The sequence below is a fragment of the Ambystoma mexicanum genome, chromosome 3p, assembly GCF_040938575.1.
Source record: "Ambystoma mexicanum isolate Mex_15411 chromosome 3p, UKY_AmexF1_1, whole genome shotgun sequence".
Classification (NCBI taxonomy): domain Eukaryota; kingdom Metazoa; phylum Chordata; class Amphibia; order Caudata; family Ambystomatidae; genus Ambystoma; species Ambystoma mexicanum.
Window position 1 is genome coordinate 808,448,893 of NC_090925.1, and position 27,323 is coordinate 808,476,215.

Sequence of the window (27,323 nt, forward strand, 5' to 3'; positions counted from 1 at the left end):
GGCTCAAAAGGCATGTTTAGCAAGGTGGTTTCGAGCTTGAAGCCTGATTGCCTTAACCAGGCATGGCGTTTAATTGAAGTGCCTTCTGCTATTATCCGGCCGGTGTTATCAGCAGCATCCAGGTTGTTCTTTAGGATGCAGTTGGCCACTTGCTTACCCTCAGACACCATGTTTAGGAGCTGTGATTTTAACGGCTCTGGGACTGTTTCAATTTTCTGTAGTACTTGTTCCCACTTATGGCAAACGTAGCTAGCCTAAAGGGCAGTATTATTGGCAATTCCTGCCTGGTAGGCACCCGAGGAAGTCACTATTCTGCCCAGACTGTATAGTTTCTTGCTCTCCTTATCAGGAGGGGCCTCCACATTGGGTAGCAGTGTGCCCGCCCTCTTTCTTGTGGTGGTAACAACAAGGGAGTCAGGTTTTAACGGACTCCTGATGTATAGGGATTCAGAAGGGGCGGTCAGAATTTGTTTTCAATGCGAGTTTAACTGACCTCGTAAGGTTAGGAGCGAGTAAGGAAGGCTGAATACGTCTTTGAATGGATTGCAGGAGGGGAATTAGCTGTTCTGGGACAGCTTAGGTGGCACCATTAAATGGTGTTGAGGGTGGGAGGTATTCAATAGAGTGCGAGGCTGGGGAGACAAGAAAGGTGGGGAGGACTACCTAAATCAGTCTTTAACATAGTAAATTATTGTGGCGCAATCGTGATGTGTAACAGAGACCTATAAGGTGGATTCCCGTGGAATTACCTCTGTATGGTGCATGTGGTCCTGTACCTTGCTTTTATGGCTTGAGGGCTAATTAGTCTTTGATTGTAGTCTCACTCATTCTGTGGGAGAGATCGTTTTAGATCAATTGCTATTTTAGGGCCAGAGTGTCAAGGATATTGCGAACGATTAGAAGAAGGGGGTCTTACCGACGTGTGGATCGCTGTCTCCTAATAAGTGAACTGATCAGTGCGTCGTTTGTTGTGCGACGGTTTCCAGAACAACTGATTTAATATCTTGGCTTTGCGCCTGCACCATAGATAGCTGTATGCTGGTTTCCTAGCGTCCATGCGGTTTGGACGTATTGTCTAAAGCTAGGGTGCCTTTTGCAATCACCACACCTAATGCGCTCTTGTGGGTGTGGTGCATCTATAGAGATGGCTATCTGTAGACCCACTTGTGAAGATCTAAAAGTTGCAATCTGATGTATGCGGAACGGGCAAACTTGTAGGGCGTCCGTTCGGTTGCCAGGGTGTCTGCCACATACAGTAAATGTGCGATTGTGCGGAGAAGGTGTGTTTTAAATGTTCTGTCTTTTATTAGCATTTGGAGCTGCATGTGGCTGGAGGGGTGTGGCCTAAGCAAGTGTGAGGTCCTAGATATGTCCAAACCACTGGTTGGTATGGAGTGGTTGTAACCTAGCGGGTGCACATAAGTCATATGCTTATGGTGGCAGCTATTCTTGTGTCCATGGTGTAGGTGTTCACAGTGGTTAAATCAAACCAAATGTGGCCATATCGTTGTACTGCCTAGGATGTACTTAGTTTCCTATGTGTTATACAGTGGGTAAGTAGGTAAAAGCAGGCCCTCATTTAGGTTCCAAAATGGGCTGGTACGACTTTGTTGAGACCATTACTGATGGTTTGAGGTTGAACGACCCACCACGCTTCCTTGTACAGCAGGGCATTGCTTACATTGGTATTGTTGTTTACTTTGTCCACTACCCAACATAGGATGTCATCAGCACTGTGCTGAAATTCCATGAAGTGTGTTAACAAGGGTGCTGTATGTGTTTTGCATCTGATTCTGTATCTAAGTTCTCCAATTCTCTTATTGGCCTGTCGTGTAGTTTGGTCCACATAGCGGTGCCCGCAAGGGCATACGATCACATAAATCACTGTAGTAGTCCGGATAAAAACCTAGACACTGAGACCCAATTACCGGTATCCTTTATATCCAAGGTACAGGGGAAAGTGGCTGACCTAGGGTCAGCACAGGCACGAATGGACATGCACAACCGGGAGACCTGGTGGGGTTGTGATTCGGATTCAAAGGCTGAAGTGAATAACCTATCGCAGCATGATATTAAAATGCAGAGCTTTCCAGAGTCGGCAACGCTGCACTCATATGAAGCGGCCGGCACGCGGCATGAAGCTAGCGAAACGCCGCGTTCATATGAGTCAGTACCTCCACTACAGACAATGAAAGAAACGCCGGGCTCACATGAGCCGACAGAAAACTACAGGACCAGTATTAAGAACATGGCCCCACAGCTCTCGAATTCAGCGGCCGGCACACTGCAGGGTGTTAGTGAACCGGCGCGTTCATTCGAGGCGGGAGACACCATTCTTATGAGCAGTCCACAAAAGATTCCCTCCCTTAAACAAACAACCGAGGCCGGCAGCCCCATAGAGTCACCCACACACAAGCTCACTTACCTGGGTCACAGGGAAGCAGAACGGGACTCAGAGACTGGGAATCAGGGACTACAAGCGTTTCTCTCCACAACGACTCATAGGGAGGGGGGCGGGGCTTGGAGGGGTTTTTATAACCTAACCAGTAAGTCAGTCCCTAATTGGCTGAGGTGTACCTGGGTATTTAAACCAGAGGCAGTAGAAGCGAGGTGTGCTCATTCTTCGTTCTGTTACAGGGCCAAGCGGACGTGGAAACTGGTACTGCAGGAATGTGGGCATACGAGGACTAAGAGGAGAAGGCTATCCAGAGGTCCTTATTTTCATCCTTGCAAGGAACCAGGAAGAGAAAGCAGGAGTTGGCAGGATTAGAAGGAATACTTCTGTGCCTTTATTATTCTATATATATTTTTTTATTCTAGATTTAATTTGACTTTTGTTGGTGAGTCAAATAAAGACAATTTTTCTGTTAACTGAACCGCCTGTCTGCCTTATTGTCACAATCACATTGTGTGATTTGCAATTTGAGAAATGTCTAAGGATCCATTCTTTGCCGTCAAGTCTGAACTTGACGTATCTGAGAAGGTCACCCATCGCTTTCTGGGTCTGGTTCCTCCTGTGGCCATCTGTGTTTTCTCTGTTGTCTTTATTCTCTTTGTATGCTGGAGATAGATATGGGTAAATGGTTTCTAGTTTTAAGTTTTTTATATCTTTCGTACGTTTTTTATGTTTCTTCTCCAGGTTGTCGGTCATGAATTGGTGCATCTGGCAATTAATTTCCTTAAGCTTCTCTCTCGCATTGTCAATTATCATGTTTGCAAGAAACATCTCCTCTTCATTATTTTGTTCTTCTTTAATCTTCGCATGTATGCGTTGTGCAGTAGTAATAGTAAGGCCCATTAGCTCTTGGCTGCATTTGGTTGCAATTTGGCTGAAGCCTATCATATATTCCCTATCTCCTAAGAATAAATCTGCTTTATTCTATATCGTTTGCCCTAGAGGGACTAAGTTGGCTTTTAGGTATTCCCTAAGGAAATGTCCATGGACCTCGGTGTAAAAACACTTTTTTTTTTAATTTTAGCAATTCATCGTCTGAGGCTGTGAATGCCATTGTTTGGTTCATGACTTGGGAGTTGAATAAGGATGGGCTTCTTATTATTTCATTGATTTTGTTCTTCTGTGAAGCTCAAGGTATTGTCCATCTTTGAGCCTATGTGTAGTCTGTGGTGGTATGGTCAACAGAGTCTAAATTCTGAGAGCTCTAGGTCAGGGACGGTCGGTGTGTGGTCTAGTGGTTTGATTCTATGTTATGTTCCTATTTTATTCCAGCGTGGAAACCCTATTACAGTCAATGCTGTATTAACCATTTTGAACAGAAGGGTTACTATATAGTGGAAGGACGGTGGGTGAAAGGTACTACCATAACTAAGACTGTCCTGCCACTTTCGAATTCAACATACATCAATTCTGCCTGTTATTTTGTTCGTTAGTGCGAGGTATTTAATTCCCTGCTAACCTTCAAATACCATTAGTCTGGACACTCCGATTGGTACATAAGAATTTGCAACAGTTTGTTTTAGGGAGTTTTAGAATTGCCCTGTTTTATTACTTATATAACATTTTTAGAACAGTACCGTAATGATTTCTCAAGGTGCTGTATTTTTAGATGAAACAAAGATTACTTGACATATACGTGGTGAGAAAAACAACATGCAAATGAATTTCGAATACTAGAAAGGTTATTACAAATAAGACCTTACTCTTCTTCATGGCACATTGACATATGCATATGAAACAAAATAATGCATAAACCCATTCTTGATTTCATGCACCTTTTTTACCTCCTAATTTTGGGCTTTTCACAACAAGCACATCAATAAAAACATCAAGAAGAAACATGTTCAAACGAATTAGACAGTATTTATCCTGCAGTACATTTGTTTTGACAAATAGACACTGCTACAAGTGAAAGGAAGGCAGGTGCCAATGTTTTCATCATCCTCTATATCCTGTTGCATAAGTAGTAATTTGTCAATCATTTAGCATTTCCTTTTTTGTATATTGCTACAGTGTTCCAAATAACCAATCCTGGGTCGATGTCTCTAGTAATTAGCTGCAGGTGTGGTTAGGAGCTAGAACTGGTGTAGCTTGTCCTTATCCAGTGACGTTTTGGCAAAGTAAAGTGTGTTGTTGCCTACATCTGGGCCCTGGATTGGGTATCTCTGTTGTGGGAAAGGGATGAGATAGTATGTGAGTGCAGCGTACAGCCTAAGTAATCATCTTATTATTGGTATAAAATCTTTGGGCTAAACGCAAGACTAACTGGCTGGTGATGGGTAAAAAGGTTTGGGGCTTGAACTATCCCCTACTACACACTGACCTTATCGACATTCCCTTGCTTGGAGCAGGTCAGAATCAAAGCGTGGACTGCTGTTCTGGGACAGAGTAGGTGGCACCATTAAATGGTGGTAAGCGTGGGTGGTATTCAATGGAGTGCGAGGCTGGGAAGACGAGAAAGGTGGGGAGGTGGAGGACAGCTTCAATCAGTCTTTAACATAGTTATTGTTGTGGTACAGTCGGGATGTGTAACAGAGACCTATAAGGTGGATTCCTGTGGAATGACCTCTGTATGGTGCACATGGTCCTGTACCTCGCTTTTATGGCTTGAGGGCTGCCTAGTCTTTGATTGTAGTCTCTGTTGTTCTGTGAGAGAGATAGTTTTAGATCAATGGCTATTCTAGGGCCAATGTCTCATGGATATTGCGAGCGATTAAAAGAAGGGAGGGTCTTACCGGCGTGTGTATCGCTGTCTCCTAGTCAGAGAACTGATCAGCGCGTCCCTTGTGCTGACTTTACCGGGTTGAGTTAATATCTTGGCTTCGCGCCTGTGCCGTAGATCGCAGTGTGCTTTTTTCCTAGCACGCATGTGCTTTGGACGTATTATCTAAATTTACGGCCCCCTTTGTAATCACCACACCTAATGCGCTCTTGTTGGTGTGTTGCATCTATAGATATGGTATCTGTAGCCCGACTTGTTATGAAGGTCTAAAAGTTGCAATCTGATGTACCGGAACGGGCAAAGTTGTATGCCGTCCATTCGGTTGCCATGGTGTCTGTCCCATACAGTAAATGTACTCATGCGTGCAGGAGGTGTGTTTTAGATGTTCTGTCTCCTATTAGCCTTTGGGGTCGTTTGTGGCTGGAGCGGTGTGGTTTAAGCAATTGTGAGGTACTAGATATTTCCAAACCACTGGTTGTAGTGGAGTGGCTGTAAGCTAACATTTGCGCAAGAGTCATAACCTTTTGGTGGCAGCTATTCTTGTGTCCATGGTGTATGTGTACACAGTGGTTAAACCAAATGTGGCCATAGCATTGGATGTCCTAGGATGTACTTAGTTTCCTCCGTGTTCTACAGTGGGTAAGTAGGTAAAGGGCAGGCCCTCATTTAGGTTCCAAAATGGGCTGGTCCGACTTAGTTGAGACGATTACTGATGGTTTCAAGTCGAATGGCCGACCACGCTCCCTTGTACAGCAGGGTGTTGCTTACATTGGTATTGTTGTTTACTTTGTCCACTACCCACCATAGGATGTCATCAGCACTGTGTTGAAATTCCATGAAGTGTGTTACCAAGGGTGCTGTGTGTGTTTTGCATCTGATTCTGTATCTATTTTCTCCAATTCTCTTATTGACCTGTCGTGTAGTTTCGCCCACATAGCGTAGCCCGCACGAGCATTCTATCACATAAATCACATTGTATGATTTGCAATTTGAAAAATGTCAACGCATCCATTCTTTGCCTACTATTATTAACATTTTTGTCTTCTTGGTGAAACGACCCACTGAGTATATGCCACATGGGTAATGGCCTGTAATTTTGCGTAGGTTCCAAAAGGTGTTTCTGGTTTCCTTTTTCCTAAGGCGTACGTGAGTTAGGTATTCTTTCAAATTCTTTGATCTTTTTAGGGCCATCCTTGGTAGAAGTTCTCCTGGTATGCTCAATTGGACTAATGGCCAGAATATTTTGATTATTTGTCTGATTTGTCAGGTGTCTGGGCAGAAGGTTTTTACACAGGTGAGTACTTCATCATCCGTGGTTCTGATATTCGGGGTTATTAGAGTATCCATAGGGGGTACATTTGGCTCTTTTTGTGCATTATTCAGTAGTTTCTTTGGGTATCCTCTTGCTCTCAATTTATGTTCAAATTCCTGGGCATGTTGTTTGTATTGAGATATCTCTGTGCAGTTTCTGTGTATCTTTAGACATTATCCATACGGCACATTAACTTTCAGGTTTTTGGGGTGGTGGCTCTGGTAGTCTAGGAGCATGTTCTTATCTGTAGCTTTTTTGTATAGGGTACATGCAAGTCTTCCTTCTTTGTTCATGATGGTTAGATCCAGAAAGTTTATTGACTGTGAACTGCTACACAGTGTGAACTGGATTTCTGGTGCACGATTATTGAACCACATGTGAAACTCGTTGAGTGTTTGGAAGTCCTCCTGTCAGGTGAAGATAATGTTGTCGATGTAATGTTTCCACTTGCTGATCCTGTGGAGGAATGGATTTGTATTGTTGAGAATGTATAGTTTCTCATATTCAGCCATATCACAGCGAGGCTAGGGGCAAAGGCAGCGCCCACAGCCGTTCCACAGACCTGGAGGTAGTATGTGTATTTGAAGAGAGAAACATTTTTGTATAGGGCTACTGCAAGCAATTCTACTATGAAGTTGGCTGGGACGCTGTTCTGTGTCATATGCTGTACATGGTGATTCCTAATTCATTCTAATGCTGCATCCTGTGGAATGCTTGTGTATAGAGCTTTGATATACATTGTTACCAAGAGATGCGTTACAGAGTTGCATGGTGTGTTTTCAAAGAAATGTATCGTTGTCATGGTGTCTTTGAGATACATGGGTTAAAGGTTTTAAGTAGTAGTCGATGAACTTGCAAATAGGCTGTAGGATCGAGCCACAACCCAATATTATGGGTCTTCCTGGCGGGTTCACAGAATCTTTATGTATTTTTGGCAAAGCGTAGAATGCTGGGACGCTTCCTTGTGAGTTAGATATTCTTGTTCTTTCCTCGTTATCCATTCATTTTTCGAAGCATATGGCGTGATTTCTTCAATCACTGTGACAATGGTGTTGGATCCTTTCTTAGTTTCTTGTAGTTTTTGCCATCCTCTAAAAGGTTTTCGACCATCTTCTGGTATTAATCAGTGTTTTAGATTACAATACCCCCTCCCTTGTCTGCTGTTTTAATGACAATGTCTTTATTGTCAGTGAGAGTTTTTAGGGCTGTCCATTCCCTGATAGCCATCTTATGTTTGATCCTCTGTTTGCTCACTTGTAGTTTCACTATTTCTTTTGAAACACATATTTCAAAGGAGATTATTTCTCTCAGCGTTTTGTTGTCATTAGGATTGAAAGTGTATTTTGTTCTTAATCCTGTGGCTGCCTCTTGCTACTTATTGGTTGCTACATTGAAGAAAAAATTCAGACAGATTTTCCTAAAGACATTTTTCATTTCGGTTTCAAGTGTGAACCAATTGGTGGGGTTTGACGGAACAAATGTTAGGCCTTTTGCTGAGACTGATTGTTCCTCTGGCGTAAAAGTGGTATCTGAAAGATTGAAAATCAGTGTTTCTCTGTCTGCATTTACCTCTGCTGTGTACGTCTGCGTGAACTTGGTGGTTGGCAGAGTGGGAATCTTAAGGGATTTTGTTGGGGGGGACGCCAGAATTGTTGTCTGGGGTCCCCTCGTCCTAAAAAAGGACGTCCTTGATATTGTCCAGGTCCATAGTTCTTGTAGTCAAAATAGTCGTCTGGTTCCGAGTCTGAACTTAACGTACCTGAGAAGGTCACCCATCATTTTCTGGCTCTGTTTCTTCCTGTGGCCGTCTGTGTTCTCTCCTTGTCTTTATTCTCTTTGGCTTCTTGAGATAGATATGGGTAAATGGTTTCTAGTTTGAATTTTCTTGGTGTATGTTTCGTACATTTTTTATGTTTTTTCTCCATGGTGTCAGTCATGAATTGGTCCATCTGGCAATTCATTTCCTTAAGCTTCTCTCTCACATTGACAAGAGTTGTGTTTGTAAGAAACTTCTCCTCTTCATTATTTAGTTCGTCTTTAATCTTTGCATGTATGTATGCCTTCTGCAGTAGTAATGGTCAGGACCATTAGATCTCGGCTGCATTTGGTTGCGATTTGGCTGAAGCCTACCATATATTGCTTTTCTTCTAAGAATAAATCTGGCTTATATCGTATCGTTAGCCCTAGAGGGACTAAATTGAATTTTAGGTATTCCCTAAGGAAATGTCAATGGACCTCGGTGCGAAAACACTTCTTTTTTAAATATGCGCAATTCATTGCCTGAAGCTGTGAATGCCATTGTTTGGTTCATGCCTTGGGTGTTGAATAAGGACAGGCCTCTTATTATTTCATTGATTTGTTTTTCTGTGAAGCTCAATGTATTTTCCATCTTCGAGCCTATGTGTAGTTTGTGGTGTTATGGTCAACAGAGTCTAAATTCTGAGAGCTCTAAGTCAGGGACGGTCGGTGTTTGGTCTAGTGGTTTGATTCTATTTTGGGATGTATTAACCCACTTATGCCTTGCCCTGGGACTGTCATGATTCCTGCCCTTCATGTCCCCATCCCTCCAAGATGTCAGGCTGGAGCCAGGCCACAATCACCTACATGGCCCTCAAGGACCTCTCCATCCCTCCAAAGACCCACTTGGAGTCAGACTTGGCGCTTGTGGCACCAGACTCACTCACTCCCATAGGATAACATTGGGGATTGGACTTGTAGTGCATTGATGGGGACAAGATGGATGCCCCCACATATTTCGGTTCCCAGAACTGCATGTGCAGTCTAGTCTTTTGGGTGTGGTTCAGCCCAGAGACACCTGGGATACCCAGAGACTATTTAAGCCACGCCCATGCTGAGAAACATGCTTTGTGTTTTCTGCACCTGCAGCATGACACTTACTGTGTTTGGATCGGTCTCCAGTAGGCCTGCATCTTTCTTCTGCATTCAGCTCCTACAAGAACACCGTTAGGAACAGCCTTACCTTGCGGCGCTTCTGCCCATCATTCATCGCTTCTTCTGTTCTGCGGGCATCTTCGGCGGTGTCATTCCCATCCCGGTACGCCGCTTCCTAAGGAAAAGGGAAAAGAACAGAAAAAAGGCATTAATAAGCATTCTGCAAATCTTCGCTTATTTTTAAAGACTGTACGAGCTTCAAACGCTTACCTGAATCCCAGCCGAATATGTCTCTGGAACTTCTCATCCATCTGTGAGAGGGAAAAGATACTCCAGGTTAGCATGGAAACATCTAGAGGCACTGCATACCGCGCTTCCTCACTGCATTTCTTCTTCATTACCGGCATCCACGCTGAAAACGTTGTGGCACCTAAAAGACACAGAAAAAGAACTCAGTTCAATACAAATACAAAAGGGTCGCATCGCGCATCGCGCTCTCACTCACCTTCAGCGCTACTCATCTCAGCACCACGTCACCATCCCCGGACGCCGGCCATCATCTAAGGAAGGAAAGGAACGAAGTTAGAGAACTGTTCAAAATACTCATTATACTTACCTGTCGGACTCTTGCCAGTGAAGTAACTAGGCAGCAACGAGCCCGCATCAATCAACGTGCCCCTGTGCTGAAAGCAGGACGGAGAGCACACTTTCCAAGAAAACAAGGTGAGCTGTGGATAAAAAGGGAAGGGTTGGACCCCGGGGAAGAAGGGGTTCAAGCACACAGAGACAATAGGGAGTTAAACTCTACCAATCCTGTGTTTCAGGGCCAGTCTCCAGTTGAGTAGACTTCAGGGAAGGGTTCGAGGTCGTAAGAGGTCAGAACAGGCTGAGTGACGTCCCTGTGGATACCAGGTGAGCGTTACAGCGCCATCCCTGTGACTTGATGGTGCCAGAATGATCAAAAGGGCCTCAAAACCTTTGTGCGCGCCAAAACCTATGAAAATTGCGCTCTACAAAACATGGCTGCCAAATCTACAATGCATGTTGTCAGTGGGGGAACGGAGATCTCACTCCTGAAACATGTCACTGGGAAAAGCAGTGCTTTGCTGAAAGAAATCCAAAATCTTGCATTTAAATCCTTTTTCTTGGTTGCTGAAACTGCAGAATGCCGGTACAAAACACCATCAAACATCCAATATTTTAGCTGGGTGCTACAAATCGCTCAGTTCAAGAAATCATTATGAACATACAATGTCCTGGAAAGCTGAATTTGTCATCAAAACACCCACAGCAAATGTTTGCCTGCTAGTGAAATCTGTCAAAATCTGGGCGCAGTACCTGCGGCCACCTGTATTTCAGCTGTTAAAAGTTGCATGATGGAATTTTAACTTGTACAACTGAAATCAAATGTCTGAAATTTAAGTGACTTGTTATTGGGAGTAACCTAGGTTGCAACTATTTAAATCCCATGGTTTAGAATCTGCAATAAGTGTTCTAGCTGCTTGTTTGAAAGTACCAGTTTATTTTAAACCAAGAAAAAATTGCAACAAAATGACATTTAAATGTAAGCCTGACCCAAGCCAAACCAGCATAACAACTTCCCCCAAAATGGCCAGGTACCTCCCTTCTGCTTCTCTCCACCAGGAAATCACGCCTCTGTGATGATTAGATTAGGGGAGGAGATTTGGGGCTGCTGTGGGAAGGGGACAATGGACTTCCTCCAGTTCAAAAGAGATGCTAATTTGGAAGGGTCGTAAATGGACTCTGCCAGAAGGAACTGGGAGGAGACTGCTTCTGGACAGCCAACAGACAGGAGGAGGCGGAGACAGACAACCATTTGTTGATTCACAAGGACAAAAAGCACATTTTTAAAAAGATTAATAATTTACTGTGTGAAATTGTGAAAAATATTTAATCCCCAGACTTGTGAATCTAATTTTTGGCGGCACATTTTAAGAGGCGCCAGAACTCTGTGCTATGTTCGGGGAAGTAACAGCAGAAAAGGTGGATTTACACCAAATGTATTTGTGCCAAAAGTATGAAACTGTGCACGCTTGTGCCCATATAGAAGGCACACATTTGTGGAAATTTGCTCTGAAATTGGACCATGCGTTCAGGACATAAAGTGCGAAAGTCTGTCAAAAGCAGATCCAAGATCCTACAGCGACGGGGCTTGGAAGAGTATCCACTCCACAAAATATGTAATCTATGTATGTTATTGTAATAGAGGTTGCACATTTGTAAATATGTATTGTACAAAAAGTAGATTGTATGTTCAAAAGGCAAGGGGAGGATGTTCTGACTCATAAAACCACATCTACATGGTGGCACCCTGTTTTCTCCTCCAATCAAGCGAGAGAGGAGACTCTAGCCAATAGTCTGCCTAGGGGGCGCACTTAGGATAATCCAGCATACACACCCCCTTACCATAAGCATAAATAGAGACAGCTGAGGACTTAGACACACATATTCACCCACTATCCTGATCCTGGCGAAGCACCCTGAAGCAGAACTATCCATATTCCAGACTCCAGACTCCAGAAATTTGGCAAGCAGAAAGGCCCATTTTATAGCTGAACCATTTTCAGCTAGGCCTTCAAATCCCATAAACCAGAATTAACCCCAGAAACTTAAGGGGACCAAAAGAAACAGCCAGGCTGTGCTACAACTGTTGCCTGCTAAATAATTATCTTCAGAACCGATGAAGGGCAGATTAAACCCAATCCTGTGCCGAGCTGTGCCGTGCTGTGACCAGAGAGCCATTGCAGACCCTGTCCAGTCGTGCTGTGCCATGCAGACCAGAGCACCTTGACGTCCGGTCCGGTGTGCCCAGCAGAATTCCTGTCCAGAACCCCTGACCAGAATCCCTGACGGTTCTGTTCAAACATATATAGTGAGTATCCATAGAATAGGACTGTGTCACTAGCATATATACTGTCCATAGTAATCCCTATTTAAATCTATCCTATTTTTTCTCTAGAACCTGATATTGTTAGAAATCTTTTTGAATTGCCTGAACACTCTATATTATCCTATATTCTTTCTGTACTAATATTGTTAAAAATATCTTTGCGCTGATATATTGCATCTGAAGAAGGCAAGCGTCTCGGCTGGCAGTCACCCTGATCCAGTGGCTGTGCTTCCATGTAGTATTTGCTTCTTCATAGTCATCCTTAGTGTAAAGAAATCCTGTTTGTCTTTTAAAAGCGCATTCCTGTTTTCTCATTCTTGTGCCTATTTGAGAAAAAATGACCTCCACTAAAACGTCCATACCTTCTTCATATATTATGCTAGAAACAAAATGTAAACTTCTGCTTGTAGCTAACATTCACAGCTTTCCATAGAACCCAAAAACCACATCCATAGAGTATTCCCGTAAATCGCGATTACTGGGCACGGAAAGGTTTGCCGGGAATTTTGTTTTAGGTAAAATTCTGTCACGTGTAAAACAGCTTTCAATTGCACCCGACCCCAGTTTTAAGTTTTTACATTGCTTCTTAGTATCAAATCATTGCTAGTGTTTGTCTGTAACCATATAAAGTGGCTCCCATTAGAATTTAAACAATTTCAACAATTTCAACAATTTAAAACACATTTAGCATTTTACCCCATCCATTCTCCAGATAACTTTAAAACCATTTTGACAGTTTGCCAATCAATTCTGTTAATCTCTTGTGTTGCTGGGGGGGAATTGGGATTGACATTTTGTTTGAATTCTTCATTCCTGAATACCTGCTCTCTCTCCTATCCCTGTACATTGCTGGTTGAGGAGTGTGCAGGGGGAAATAGTAACTACACTGCTATTTGATTTGAACACACACTCAAAAGTATCATTTCTGTGCTGTATTGTTTTGCTCATTATTACTCCTTGTTATTAAAGAGATTGCTTAGTGTTACATCACCCCATTGGTGATTATGGTATACTTATTAAACATAGTGTGATCATATTGTGAATACATAAATAAATATTTTAACTTTGCAAACCAGCCTGATTCCTGGTTCAGTGTGACCGGGGTGGGGGTTCCAAGAGAGGGGTGTGATATGAGTGGTACATCATTGAGAATAAAATAACTTTTAGACACAAAAATAGAATTAGGATTTCAGTTGTGCATTACACGCTAGGAAAAGTGCCGGATTGAAATCACTTACAGATTGGGGGCTCGTCATGAGATTTCTGAATTAGAAATACCACTTGTGACAGTCTAATACAGTGTGCTAACTGACTGGGTACATAAACCCTGTTGGGCTACCATACTGTGCTACACTTTAAAAACACCCTTTAATAGAAACACTCTAAGGAATTTGGTCTGTTTTGCAAAAATAAAATAACTGCTGTAAATCAGACGGAAATTAATTTTTCCGCAATGGCGACCTCAGTAGAAATTAATATGGCAAAAGAACAACTACTGCACACATTATTTGTCAGGGGTGAATGGACAGAGCTGGATGAGAATGTCTGGCTGCAGGAAATCAAAAAACAATCCACTGCCACAGGATCAGATACATGGCAGGATCAGGGTCCATTACACATGGCACTTAGTGAATTGTACATGGCCCCTAGGGCAAAAGAAGAGCAAGGTAAAATTACCAAAATAGCGGCATAACTGTGCCTACACGTTCGAGAAATACAGGAAAAATATGCCGAAAACCTATATTTGGCAAAAAGGCAAGTGCAATCACTAGAAAAAACCCAAACTGATTTGGACTCTGCAGAGCAAAGGCTAAAAAAGAGTCAAGAATCAGAGATTGAACCAGACAGTACCTGATAAAAGTAAAAGGAGATCTGGATATCCTGCAGCAAGAAGGGGTAGAGCAGGATACCAAAGTACTGGCGCTGCAAAAAGAGTGTCAGGAAAGATTGGACTCTCTACTACAGAGCCAACAAAAGCCAGAACAGCAATTAAATTTTAATAGAGCCTGTGCAGAGCAGGTAGTCACCCTGCAAAACTGCCTAGACCAAGTAAAAGAAGAAAATAATAAATTAATTCTTAAAGATCTTGAATCCCAAACTGAATTTGATGAAGAGCACCAGAAAGCTGGCACATTCAAAAAACAAAGGGACGACCTGGCTGCACAGAGGGGTACTCTAATTCAGGAAAGGGACGCTTAAGCCAGGAAGCCAACTATTTAAAAACCAAGGTTGAACAAAATCACCTGGCCCTTCAGTAACTGGGTGAGCTCAAAAAGGACTAAGAAAAACTGTCTGTTAGAGCACACCAGGAGGGTGGAAGATGCTCTAGCAAAGAATGATCAGGCTGGGAAGGATCAGACTCAGGAGGCGACCGTCCTGCAGCAAGAATTGGCCCAATACTCCAAAATTAGACAGGAAACACAGAGAGACAATGAGGCTCTCTGTGGGAAAAATGACAGGCTCCATAAAAAGGTGGCCATGCAGGAACAATTAATAGAGACCAGTAAGGCCTTGATAGAAGACCAGAAGGGTCAGATTCTTGCATGGCAACAGGGATTAGGGGCTGAGAGATGAGGTCCGCTGGGAGAAGGAAACACCTGAGCATAACCTCAGGAACCCTGGCACCAGAGACTTTCATCTCTTGAACTCCATGGACTCTGCCACCCCCATGTCCACTGGCTCACATGAGCCAAGGGCCACGGGGATGGCAGACTTCAACCTAAGGGGAAATATGGGGCTCATAGGTCAGTGCCTCCCAGGAATGGATGGGCGGGCATCTATGTATGGGTTACCAAGTGCTAGGGCCATCTTCTCTGAAAAGGGAGACTCCAATGAGTGGAGGATCATAGAAATGGATCCTCAAAAATATAATTTATCCAGAGATCTGATGGTAAAATTTGGTGGGGAACTCCATGAGAGTAGGCCCACTAAGGGCATCCTGAAAACCTCTTCCCAGCTAGGACAGTGGGAGGGGTACTCAACCAATCCTGGGAGCGAGGAAGAATCAGAAGACTCTTCTGAGCGCCACAGGACTCAAGAAACTAGGCCCCCACATTCTGCCAGACATTCCCAAGCTCGCAGAATCTGGGAGAGCCTAGAAGATCAGACAGGCACCTCTGGTAGCAGTGCCTCTGAGTCAGAGGATGAGTGGACCAGGGTGAACCGAACTAAAAAAGCCTACAAGGTCAAGAGGGCCTTGCTCAAGGATCCCCTGAAACAAATAAAAGCCATTAGGAGGGTGATCACACCCTATCATAAGAATGCAAAATATTTGGTTGGGGAGCACCTTGAGTTATTTGAACAAATGATGGAAACTTTCCATTTGAAGGACAGCCAAAGCTGCATTCAATATGTAAAGTGGACATTTTCTCCTGAGTACTCCAGCTTATTTGCGGGGCTGGAGGATCAGAATCATTCCAGATGGTCCACACACAGGGCAGCCATCATGAAACATTTTCTCATCCACAGGAACCCTCAGGAGGCTTGCAAGGCACCCTACAACTTACAATGTGGGGAAGACCAGGCCCCAAATCAATTTGTACAGGAGTTAAAACGTGCCTTTGCGCAGACCACTAGAAGGGTGCGCACTGACAGTAAAGAATTTGTAAACACCTACTTTCATGCTCTCCCCAAATATATTATGACCCAGCTAGTGAGGGACTTCCACGAAAAAAGATCACTAGACTGGGTCATTGAACAAGCAACGCGCATCTATGAGGCGCAGAAGCCGTTGGAAAATAAAAATTGTAACAAAAGCCCCAAAACAACCAACACCCCTGCTGCTGCTAATGTGGCAGATGTGAAGGTTGCCCCCATTTTAGATCTAGAAATGGGGGGGCTTAAAAACCTTCCCGTACAGAATCCAAACAACCCCAAACCCAGAAGGCCCTCGGGCCAATCACAAACAGGGAGTCAGGGAGGTAACCCCACAAATGGGACCCCTAACTCCCCTGACTACATCAGCCATGCTACAAGGGTAATAGACCCATCCTGGGTTATCTGTGGACTGCTCCAGCCCAAGGGAGGGGGGGTGGATCCAACCACACAGCAGGAAGCCCAGGGAACTTCCCTCTCACTTTCCCCAGGAGGGCAGTAATCCCCCGAATACCGGACAAAATCTCTTTCCCAGGTACCAGCCAAATTTCAACCCCCAAAACAACCCATCCTTCTTTCCCCACTTTCCTAAGCCCAGACAGCCCAATACGGGAGAGGGGAGGCCAAGGGTGGAGGGGTACCCAAACTTCCCTAACCCAGGGTATTTTGTGAGAAGGGATAGCTACCCTTCCCGGGATCAACCCAGGGGAGACATAAGGAACCCGTACCAGCCAGAGAGGGTGTCGCAACTAGAGCGCCAGGTCCAGAACATGGCGCCGGATCTGGGTCTCATGCTGAGGGCTCAACAGAACCCTCAGATGAGCATGGTGGCTCAGAACGCCTCAAATCCAGGACCTGGTGCTCCAGAGCAATGACGGGAGAAGAACCCCGACAACCCGCCGGTTCCCAGGGAGGAGGCACAAGGGGAAGGGGGTGTAACGCCTTGAAGGAAGCTTCCTTCCCCACTTGTGAAAAGCCCCGGAAAACCCCGGAACCGGAACCAAAATCTCCTGCCCCCAAAAGTCTGCCACCCAAGGAGCAGAGGGGGGGGCAAGAGAAATAAAGACCCCAAAAAAGACCCATTTTGAGGAGGAGATACAAATCTTCCAGTTTGAAGGAGAGGGGTCCTCAGAGGATTCTGGGAAAAGGATCTTCTCCTTCAGGGATGGGGGAACTCCTCCCAAAGAAAGATGGGTCCCAAAGGATCCAAATCCAGACTCAGTAGATGTGGGGACCGAGTTAGAACCGCCCATCATCAGTACTCAGAAGGACCAGCACGAAAATCCCCTGGTTCAAACCCATTCTGGTGACTGCCTCCAAAAAGGGGGGGTGACCCAGAATCAGAACCAGGGGAACCCAAAACGTCCCCCATACCTAGCTGTCACCTTTTTCTTTCAGATTCCCCAGACCCCAAACAGAATCCTGCCCAAATCACCTCTTTGTCAGCGTCCAAAGAAAAGAAACGAACCCACCAGTTGACCAAAAATGTGCATTACCTCTGCCTGTCCCGGAATTCCCCCCTTCCCCCCTTCTCACCTGAGATCGCTCTTTGCAGGATTTCTTGCGCACGGATCAGGTTTTGTACAAGGTCGCGCGAGTGTCCTCTGACTCCAGCGTGCGTTCAGCGTTCCAGGATACTCGGATGCTCAGGACGTCCAGGAAGCGAGGAAGTGTACACGAAGGAGGTACACGAAATCCAGAGAACAAGGTAAGAGAAGAGGGAGGAATGAATTGGGAAAATAGAGGGTCCGGGAACCAAGGACAGGAGAATAGTTCAGCAAACTACAGAGCACACGTCTAGTCACAACCAGCGATAGCGTTGAGACGTGCAGGGCTGCGGGGGCGTGGTCTATTTGTAGAATGTGCTACGTCCAATGTGGAAGCTGGTGCAAGGTGTACCACATTAGACGGCCATGTTGGGAGTATCAAAGAGTGCAAGCCCCGTTGTGACAAGGACCAGGAAGTCCAAAAGGGGCACGTTCTGTGGATCATGACAGCATGCCTCCTCCGAAAACTTGTTCCACCAGGTTTGCCCGGGTGTATGAGATGATACCTTCTGAGCAATCGGGGGGTATTCAGATTGGAAAGTGATTCCCAGGTTCTTTCACTCGAAGGATATCTTTTCCACTCGACCAAATATTGAAGTTGACTCCGTTTATATCTGGAGTCGCATATTCTGGATACTTCATATTCCAGCTGATTGTCCACAACCACGGGGTTGGGTCTGCAGGATTTCCGGGAGGATCGGATGTAAGGTTTTAATAAGGAAGTGTGAAAAACTGGATGAATCTTCTCCCAGGAGTCTGGTAACTTGAGCCGGAATAAAACTGGGTTTATTATTTCCTTTATGGAAAAAGGTCCATAGTAACGGGGGGCTAGTTTGTTTGGTCGTAAATGTCGAGGCAGTAGTTTTGAGGACAGCCAGACCTTGTCACCGACGGCATAAGAAGGCCCTGGTCTTCTTTTGGTATCCACATAATGTTTAACGTGAGTCCGGGCCTTTTCTAAATGTTCTTTGGCTTCCTTGTGAACAGTGATGAGAGTTTCAATCCAGGAGTCACCTGTTGGTACAGGTGTGGGATGTGGGAGAATGGAAGGTAGAACTGACGGGTGGAATCCTTGGCTGCAATAAAAAGGGCTGGTCTTGACTGCCGAATGATCAGAGTTGTTGTAAGCGAATTCAGCCACGGGTATAAGGAGTGACCAGTCGTCCTGTACCTTGGTGGCAAAACAACGTAGGCATTGTTCCAGGGGCTGGTTTACACGTTCCTTAGCTCCGTTAGTCTGTGGGTGATAACCCGATGAGAGAGCACGTTGGATTCCCAGAATACAACATAGATGTTTCCAGAATTGAGAGATGTATTGAGGTCCTCGATCTTATATGATCTTGGAAGGGAAGTCCATGAAGGCGAAATATATGTTCCAGGAAAATGCCAGAGAGTTCTGAGGAAGATGGCAATTAGTACAATTGTGTAAAATGGGCCATGTGGGTGAATAGATCAATGGTGACCATGATTGTCGTATAGCCCCTAGATGGTGGTAATTCCACGATAAAGTCCATAGCGATGTACTCCCAGGGCCTAGAAGGTAGTGTAGGTTGAAGTAGGAGACCTGCCGGTTTCTTGTTATCATGTTTGTTTTGATTGCAGACTGCACAGGCTTGAATGTACCGTTGAATGTCTGGCTTCATTTTGGGCCACCAAAATTGTCTTTGTACGAGACGAAGGGTGTTAGTGACACCACGATGCCCGGAGTGAAGAGTGTCATGACAGAGGTTAATAATCTGTCGTTGCAGTCTCTGTGTGGGAATGACCAGGGCATTGTACTTGAACAAATATCCGTCTCTAGTTTTTAGACTCCATCGATTCTTTCCTGTGAATTCTTTCCAGATTTCAGAGGACTGGGTTTGCATTCGAATGTCTTCCAGGAGACTGACTGCTTGAGCTACAAAAATTGTGTGGGTAAACATCTTTGGGTAGGCCCGATCTTCAAGAGTTTCGTAATCAGCAATTATGTTCTGTGATCCGAGGACATGATGGATGTGGAACTGGTACTGGGAAAAGAAGAAGGCCCAACAGGCTTGATGGCTATTCCTACATTCCATAGATTGCCGAACTTGAAGATTTCAATGGTCCGTACGGACCTGGACAGGATGTTTAGCTCCCAGAAGTAGATGCCGCCATTCGGTGAAGGCTTGACGGATGGCCAACAGTTCCTTTTCCAAGACGGAGTAATGAGTCTCGCTGGAAGTCAGGGTTAGTGAGAGGTAAGCAATGGGTGCTCTAATTTATCCCCAAATTCTTGCTTTAACACTGCTCCTATGGCGTAGTTGGAGGCATCCGTCTCCACTAGGAATGGTCGATTAATATCGGGTTGAGCAAGAATAAGGGCTTGAGTAAACTCTGTTTTTAATCGTTGGAATGCCTTGTCCTGGGCTGGGGTCCAGAGGAAGGGGATGTCTTTTTTCAATAATGTGATGATCGGTTGAACTCAGAAAAGGATGGTATGAATTTCCGGTAGAAATTGGCAAGCCCCAGGAAGGATTGAATCTGTTTCACAGAAGTGGGAACAGGCCAAGATAGTATAGCTTTTACCTTTGAATGGTCCATTCCTATTCCTTCTGGACTAAGGACAAAACCTAGATAATGAACAGAAGTGACATGAAAAAGGCATTTCTCTGGTTTAGCTAGGAGTTTGTGTTCACGTAGCCATTGCAAAGCTGCCTTTACATGCTCTTCATGCCTTTGAGGATCCTTGGAGTAAATCAAGATATCATCCAGGTAAACGATGACGAAGAGGAACAACATGTCAGAAAACACCCTATCCATGAAGTGTTGGAAGACTGCGGGGGCATTTGCAAGCCCGAAGGGCATGACCAAGTACTGAAAGTGACCAAAGGGTGTTCTAAAGGCTGTTTTCCATTCGTCTCCTTCCCTGATATGGATCAGATGGTAGGCCCCCCTGAGACCCAACTTCGTGAAGATTACAGCTCCTCTCACCGCTTCCAGGATATCAGAGATTAAGGGCAAGGGATAGCGGTCCTTGAGGGTGCACTGATTCAATCCACGATAATTAAGACAAGGTCTAAGCTCTTTAGTGTCTTTCTTGGGAACAAAAAACAACGAAGCTCCAGCTGGAGATTTAGATGGTCTTATGGTGCCATTTTCAAGGTTGGTATCCAAGTATTCTCTAAGGGCCTTTTTTTCCGGTTCGGATAGAATGAACATCCTCCCAAAGGGAATCACTGCTGAAGGTTCTGTATCTATAGCGCAGTCTTCAGGTCTGTGAGGGGGTAGGGCCTGGACTATAGCAGTTGAAAACACATCAGCGTATTCCTGATAGGCCCTAGAACCTGTATGACGTTTGAAACCATGAGTGGGCCTTGCTGGTCTGTTGGCGTGCTTTCGGAAGTTGTCAAGGAGGAATCTGGGAATAGACAGTGAGACATGCAAAACTCAGAACCAAGAAACAAGGATCCTGCTGCCCAATCGATGTAATGATTGTGTTTCTGCAACCAGGGCATACCCAGTACCATGGGGTAATGGGCTGACTTGATGATGTCAAATTTGATCAACTCTTGGTGATGGTTTATCGAGAGTTGGATTTCTTTGGTCTGCAAGGATATAGGTCCTGAAGAGAGAGGTCTTCCGTCGATCACCTCCACAGGTTGCATGATACTCCATGTTTCATATGGAATGTGGTGTTTAAAGACCCAATCTTGATCAATGAATATTCCCATAGCCCCACAATTCACCAAGGCCAAAACGGGGTAGGTCTCATTCTTGGATGACGATAGGGAGGCTTGTAGAATCACTAGATTGTTCTGTCCAGGAGAGTTCAAGGATGGAATAGATGTGGAGCAAACATCTCTCTCCCGAAGCCTTGCTCCATCTAGGATCGGGAGCTGGCGTTTCCCGAATGTCGTGGAGGGGCTAGAGGACATTCTCTAACTAGGTGTTTATCCGAGGCACAATACATGCATAAGCCCGTGTGGATACTTCTCATCCTTTCTTGCGGGGATATGGGTCCACGGAAGGCCCCTATTTGCATGGGTTCTGGATCGCAACCAGAGACCGGAGTAGGGTCGGGTTTCAATGAGGTCTCAAGGGAAACCTTCTGGAAGGGCATATTGGTCTTTTTCCTCTCTGCCTTCCTTTCCTGGATACGAAAGTCTATCTGCATGGCAAGATCCATAAGGGCCTGGAATGAACTTGGACGAGTCACTCTGGCTAATTCGTCTTTTATCTCTTCATTTAGCCCCCTCCGTAAAAGAGTAAAGCTTGCTTTTGAAGACCAATCTGCTTCCTTGGCCAATTGTTTGAATCGTGTGACATACGTAAGCATGTCCTGGGATCCTTGCCAAAAGTCAAGTAGACGTTCCTAGGCACTATAGACCTGTTCTGGGCGATCAAACATGGTCTTAAGGGCCTGTATGAATCCATCATAGTCATCCAGGAGGGCATCTCCAGAATTGACTAAAGGAGTAGCCCAAGTCAGTGCATTCCCGGAGAGGTGCAAGATTATAAAGCCCACCTTCGCCCTGGGTGTTGAAAAATAGTAGGGCTTAAAGGTAAGGTGGACTAAACAAGAGTCAAGGAATCCACAAAGGGTTTTTGCAGACCCATCGTATTTGTCTACAATGCCACCCAGTAGCACACTTTCCTTTGTGGCAGAATCACGGGACAAAACTAGTTGTTTCAATGTGGCGTTTTTCGTCTTTAAATTCTGCACCTCGGTCGTTAATTCTTGCATGCCACGCATGAGATCCTGAATGGCCTGTTCCATGTTTGTTTCAACTTCGGTTGTTTGGCGTCTCAAACTGTCATGGAATTCCCCCCTTCTCACCTGAGATCGCTCTTTGCAGGATTTCTTGGAGGAAGTCTTCTTGCGCACGGATCGGGTTTTGTACATGTCACGGGATGACACCCTGTAAAAAGAGGCACATGACACCCAGGAAGGGTTACGGGTGGTTGTGCCGAAGTAAGGTGGACAGATAAGTACACACACAGCTGAAAGTAATGAGAACGAAGAGTAATAAAGCAAGAGTAGCAAGGAATAAAGTACTACAGAATGGATTCCCTCTAGGGGTGTATGCAGATATAGGAAAAGAGTTTTCCACGGACCTTAGGAAAAACTCTAGCCTTCTGCACAGTTTGCTATAACAGAAGCCCACGCTGTTTGCTCATGGCTTGGAACAACAGCTATGGGTGTCTGTAACGTAGAAACGAGACAAGGGAAGGGGCAGAGGTTGCCTGATGGAAACCAACAGACAAGCTCTGTACAAAAGGGTCTACAAACAGTACAAGAGAAGATACTTACAGACAAATCCAGGAAAAGGAAGTTCATAGCAAACTAGCAGAAGGAAATGAAGGTAAAGTCGTGTAACAGGATTGGATAGCAGAGGACAGTAAGGAACAAGGTTGAGAGCTCAGAGGAGCAGGAAAGCAATGAGCAAACCCACAGGAGCAGGGCTGTAAGATAGAGAGCCCAGAGGGAAAGGGCTTAGGGCAGCAGAGTAAAGCAGGCTGCACGGCAAGGAGCCCAGAAGGGCCGGGCAGCAAGGAGTGAGCCCTGGGGGCAGGGCCGCTGACCGTAGAAGGCTGATGAGGACTGTAGAGGGCTGCTAGGCTGAGAACCCAGCGGACAAAGGTAGGTAGCAAGCAGCAGCGCGTGATCGGCTGCAAGGTAGGAAGCCCCGAGTACAAGGGCTGTTGGTAGCGGAGAGAAGCAGGCTGCGTGGCAAGGAGCCAGAAGGACCGGGCAGCAAGGAGTAAGCTCAGAGGAGCAGGGCCGCTGACTGTAGAAGGCTGCAGAGGACTGTAAGATGCAAGGTAGGAAGCCCAGAGGACAAGGGCTGTAGGCAGCCGGAGTGAGGCAGGCTGCAGAGCAGGGAGCCCAGAGGACAAGGGCTGTAAGCAGCCGGAGTGAGGCAGGCTGCAGAGCAGGGAGCCCAGAGGACAAGGGCTGTAGGCAGCCGGAGTGAGGCAGGCTGCAGAGCAGGGAGCCCAGAGGACAAGGGCTGTAGGCAGCCGGAGTGAGGCAGGCTGCAGAGCAGGAGCCTGGAAGACCGGGGCGGAAGATAGCAGCTGAGCGTGATCGGCTGCAAGGCAGAAACCCGGAAGGGCACAGGCGGAGGCTGGAAAGCAGCAGAGTGTGATCGGCTGCAAAGCAGAGAGCCCGGCAGGGCAAGGGCGGAAGCTGGAAAGCAGCAGAGCGTGATCAGCTGCAATGTAGAGAGCCCGGCAGGGCACTGGATCCAAAGCCGGAGTAAGGAGGAACCGCATACAAGATCCGTAGCTTGAAGCAACAAGGTGCCGGAAAGACTCCTAATGCAAGAGACTGAGCTCCTGCAGGCAGCAGCTTTTATACCGCCCAGCCCAGCACAGAGGCAGGCTAATTGGTCGCACCTGGATCTGCACACCTGCAGACAATCGGCCTTCTCCCTCTCTGTTCCTGAGCTGGTGGAAGCAGAGCAGATCCCTAGGGCTTCTGGGGATTGTAGTTCCGAAGATGGCAAATAGGAATGGCCAGGAAAAGATGGTTATAGCCAAGTGCATTGTGGTAAGTGTAGTTTGTTGGGAAAAATAGAAAAGCACCAAAGTCTCGCAAATGGAAAATAAAGTCAATATTGATCGTAAATGTATGCGCCCATGGCGCAGGCATGACAGTACAAGCCTGCGCGAGTCGCCTCTGACTCCAGCGTGCGTTCAGCGTTCCAGGATACTCGGATGCTCAGGACGTCCAGGAAGCGAGGAAGTGTACACGAAGGAGGTACACGAAATCCGGGGAACAAGGTAAGAGAAGAGGGAGGAATGAATTGAGAAATTAGAGGGTCCGGGAACCAAGGACAGGAGAATAGTTCAGCGAACTACGGAGCACACGTCTAGTTACTACCAGCGATAGCGTTGAGACGCACAGGGACGCGGGGCGTGGTCTATTTTATATGTGCTACATCCGACGTGGAAGCTGGTGCAAGGCGTACCACGTTAGACGCCCATGTTGGGAGTATCAAAGAGTGCAAGCCCCGTTGTGACAAGGACCAGGAAGTCCAAAAGGGGCGCGTTCTGCGGATCATGACACTGGCCCTTGAGGAAAAGGAGGGAAGATATTATGCCCCGGACCAAATACAGGGCAATGTACAATTTTGGCACTGGTGGACACTGGATCCCAAGCTACCCTTCTGTCAAAAAGGGCCTTTGATCAACTGAATTTGGGAAGGGGGGAAAATACCAAATTCCTCTCACCCCTCTTCCTGGACAACTTCAGAACTTCGACGGGAAGGAAATTCCCGTTGAGGGAACTGTGGATTTGGACATTAAAATTGGGTGACACAAGGTGAAGCACCCAGTCATAGTTGTGACTCCAGAGGGCACACCTTGTTTACTAGGGAATGACATCCTGCGTAGGTTGTCTCCCCTCATAGATTGTGTAAACAAGGTCCTCTGGACCCGGACTAACTGACCCATAAAATTAAAACAGAGTGTCAACCATGTTAGTTTAAACGGCACATGCCACATGGTTGAACAAAAACCTGACCAAATAGAATTTCACTTCCAGAATAATCAAATCCCAGACGTGACAGTAATTGCAGTAGGACAACAAACTGGTGATGGGGAGTCCTCTCTATTTCTGAAAATCAACCTTCCTTCCAGTCTAAGGTGGCATTCCACACTGGCAGGAAACACTCTGAAATTCTTTACAAATTCACAATCAGAAAATCCCATTCCTATAGTCCAAAAAGATGAGAAATCAGCTCAAAGCTTGGCTGATATTCAGAAATTTGGAGAGCAGTTGTTCATCCCTATTCAGTTAAATGAGGGGAAGGACTCTGTTCTTGCCCGAGTGTGTGTGAACAACGGTAAGAGCTTCATCAGCGAGGCTATTTTACGCAAACTCCTAAAAGATTCAGCCATTCCCACATTTAAACTGATAGACAAATGGGAAATGGACCTGGAAACACCCAATTCCAAACATCTCCTGCCTAGCAGGTGTATGCTCAAAATTTCCATAGGCAACAAGAGCATAGTCCACAATTGTTGGGTCGTGCGAGATGTCCCTGCCACATTTTACTTAAGCAGTGACATTCTCAATCGGTTTGCCATTAGTTTGGACCTAATAAACTTCAAAGCTTGGTCCCGATTAGCAGGTAATCCCATGGACTTTGATGACCCAGAGAAAGCATTTAGGTCAGCTCAACTGCTGCCTTATGAAGTTGAAATTCAGATTGGAGAGGAAGTCACCATCCAGAATGGACCCGACAATTCTCACTGGAAGTAAAAATTAAAAGAGCACAGAAACTGAAAAACCATGACGCCTATATTCATCTTAATGCTCACTTCCAACAGCAAGGGTTGGGGGTAAACGCAACACCACTAGTCAACATAGAACACAACACCATTCCAACAGAGGTGGATAACAGCGACCTAAAGAGTATCACCCTGGGTGCAGGCACCATTATTGGAACGGCGGTTGATGACCGACATTTTTCCATAGATTTAGGTAATGAACTGTTAGGACCAATACCCAAGGACTGTTTTGACAGTGATAGTGATGATGACACAACACCAGACAGGATCTTAACCTGGCATGGGGGGAATTTCCTGGTGCACTCTTCCTGCCCTTATGGTAAGGAAGATGTGACTTGTGACTTCAGGAGGGATGAGGTGATCTTCCAAGTCCACGAGGACTGCCTTCCCCACCTGAAGCCATCAGTCCAAATCAGCACCCTGACCAGGGACTTCTCCACCCAGCTGGAAGAGGCCGCTGAGATAGCCAAACCAGAAATCTTTCCAGGCCTCGGGCAGATTGTTGAAGAGAGAGTCAAACTAGCTGATGCCTGTGAGACTCTGGAGCAGAAGCAGAAATTGAAACAAGTTTTCTTAGATTTTCCAGATCTCTTTGCGGTGGACTCATGACTGTGGTCGCACCGACATCCACACAACAATAATTCCCATGGACCCCTGGCATGACTCCAGTGTTTGTGAAGCAATATTGCTTGCCTCTCGCATCAATGGAGTCCCTTACTGAAATAATTAAGAACCTTGAGTCCCATGGGATAATTCGTCCAGTCCACAGCACCTTCAATAATCCGGTGCTGGGGATTTTGAAACAAAATGGCCAGTGGAGACTTTGTGCTGACCTAAGGGAGCTCAACAAACGGGTCCATACTTCCTGATGGCCTCTTCCCTACATTGACCAAGGGCTGGCCCAGATCCAGGGGTCAAAGGTATTCACTGCCATTGACCTGACCAATGGGTACTGGACTGTACCTGTCAGTAGGGAAGACCAATACAAGCTGGCTTTTACCTTCGGGGCCAGCAGTACACATGGACCCGGACTCCCTTCGGATACATCAACTCCGTCAATGAATTTAACATTTTTCTACATAAGGCCATGCCCGACCTGGGTGAAAGGGATAATATGGCCTATGTAGATGATGTTTTAGTCAAAAGCTCAACTGTGGAGGAACACATAGCGGAGGTTCAAAAGGCACAGTGGTGCAGAACCCGTGTCAATTTCCTGGGGCATGAGATTACTCCTCAGGGTCTCTGTCCCCAGGAAAAGAAAGTGGAAGCACTCGAGAAAATAAAAGACCCCACAACTCTGCAGGAACTAAGGAGCCTCCTAGGACTAACTAATTACAGCAGAAAGTTCATTGAGGACTACACAGAGATCACAAGACCCCTGATCCATCTCTTGAAGGGGAGGGTCAAGTGGGAGTGGGGTCCAGAAAAAGCAGAGGCAGTAAGACAACTCAAAAGGAGCCTCTCACAAGCGCCTTGCTAGCTTACCCTGTCAAAAACAAGGAGTTCTTCTTGGAGACAGGGTTCTCAAATACATGCTTGACTGTAGTATTATATCAAAAGCAGTACAAAGTAATCTCCTATGCAAGAAAAACTTTATCCTCTGTGGAGGAAAAATTCAACGATTGTGGGAA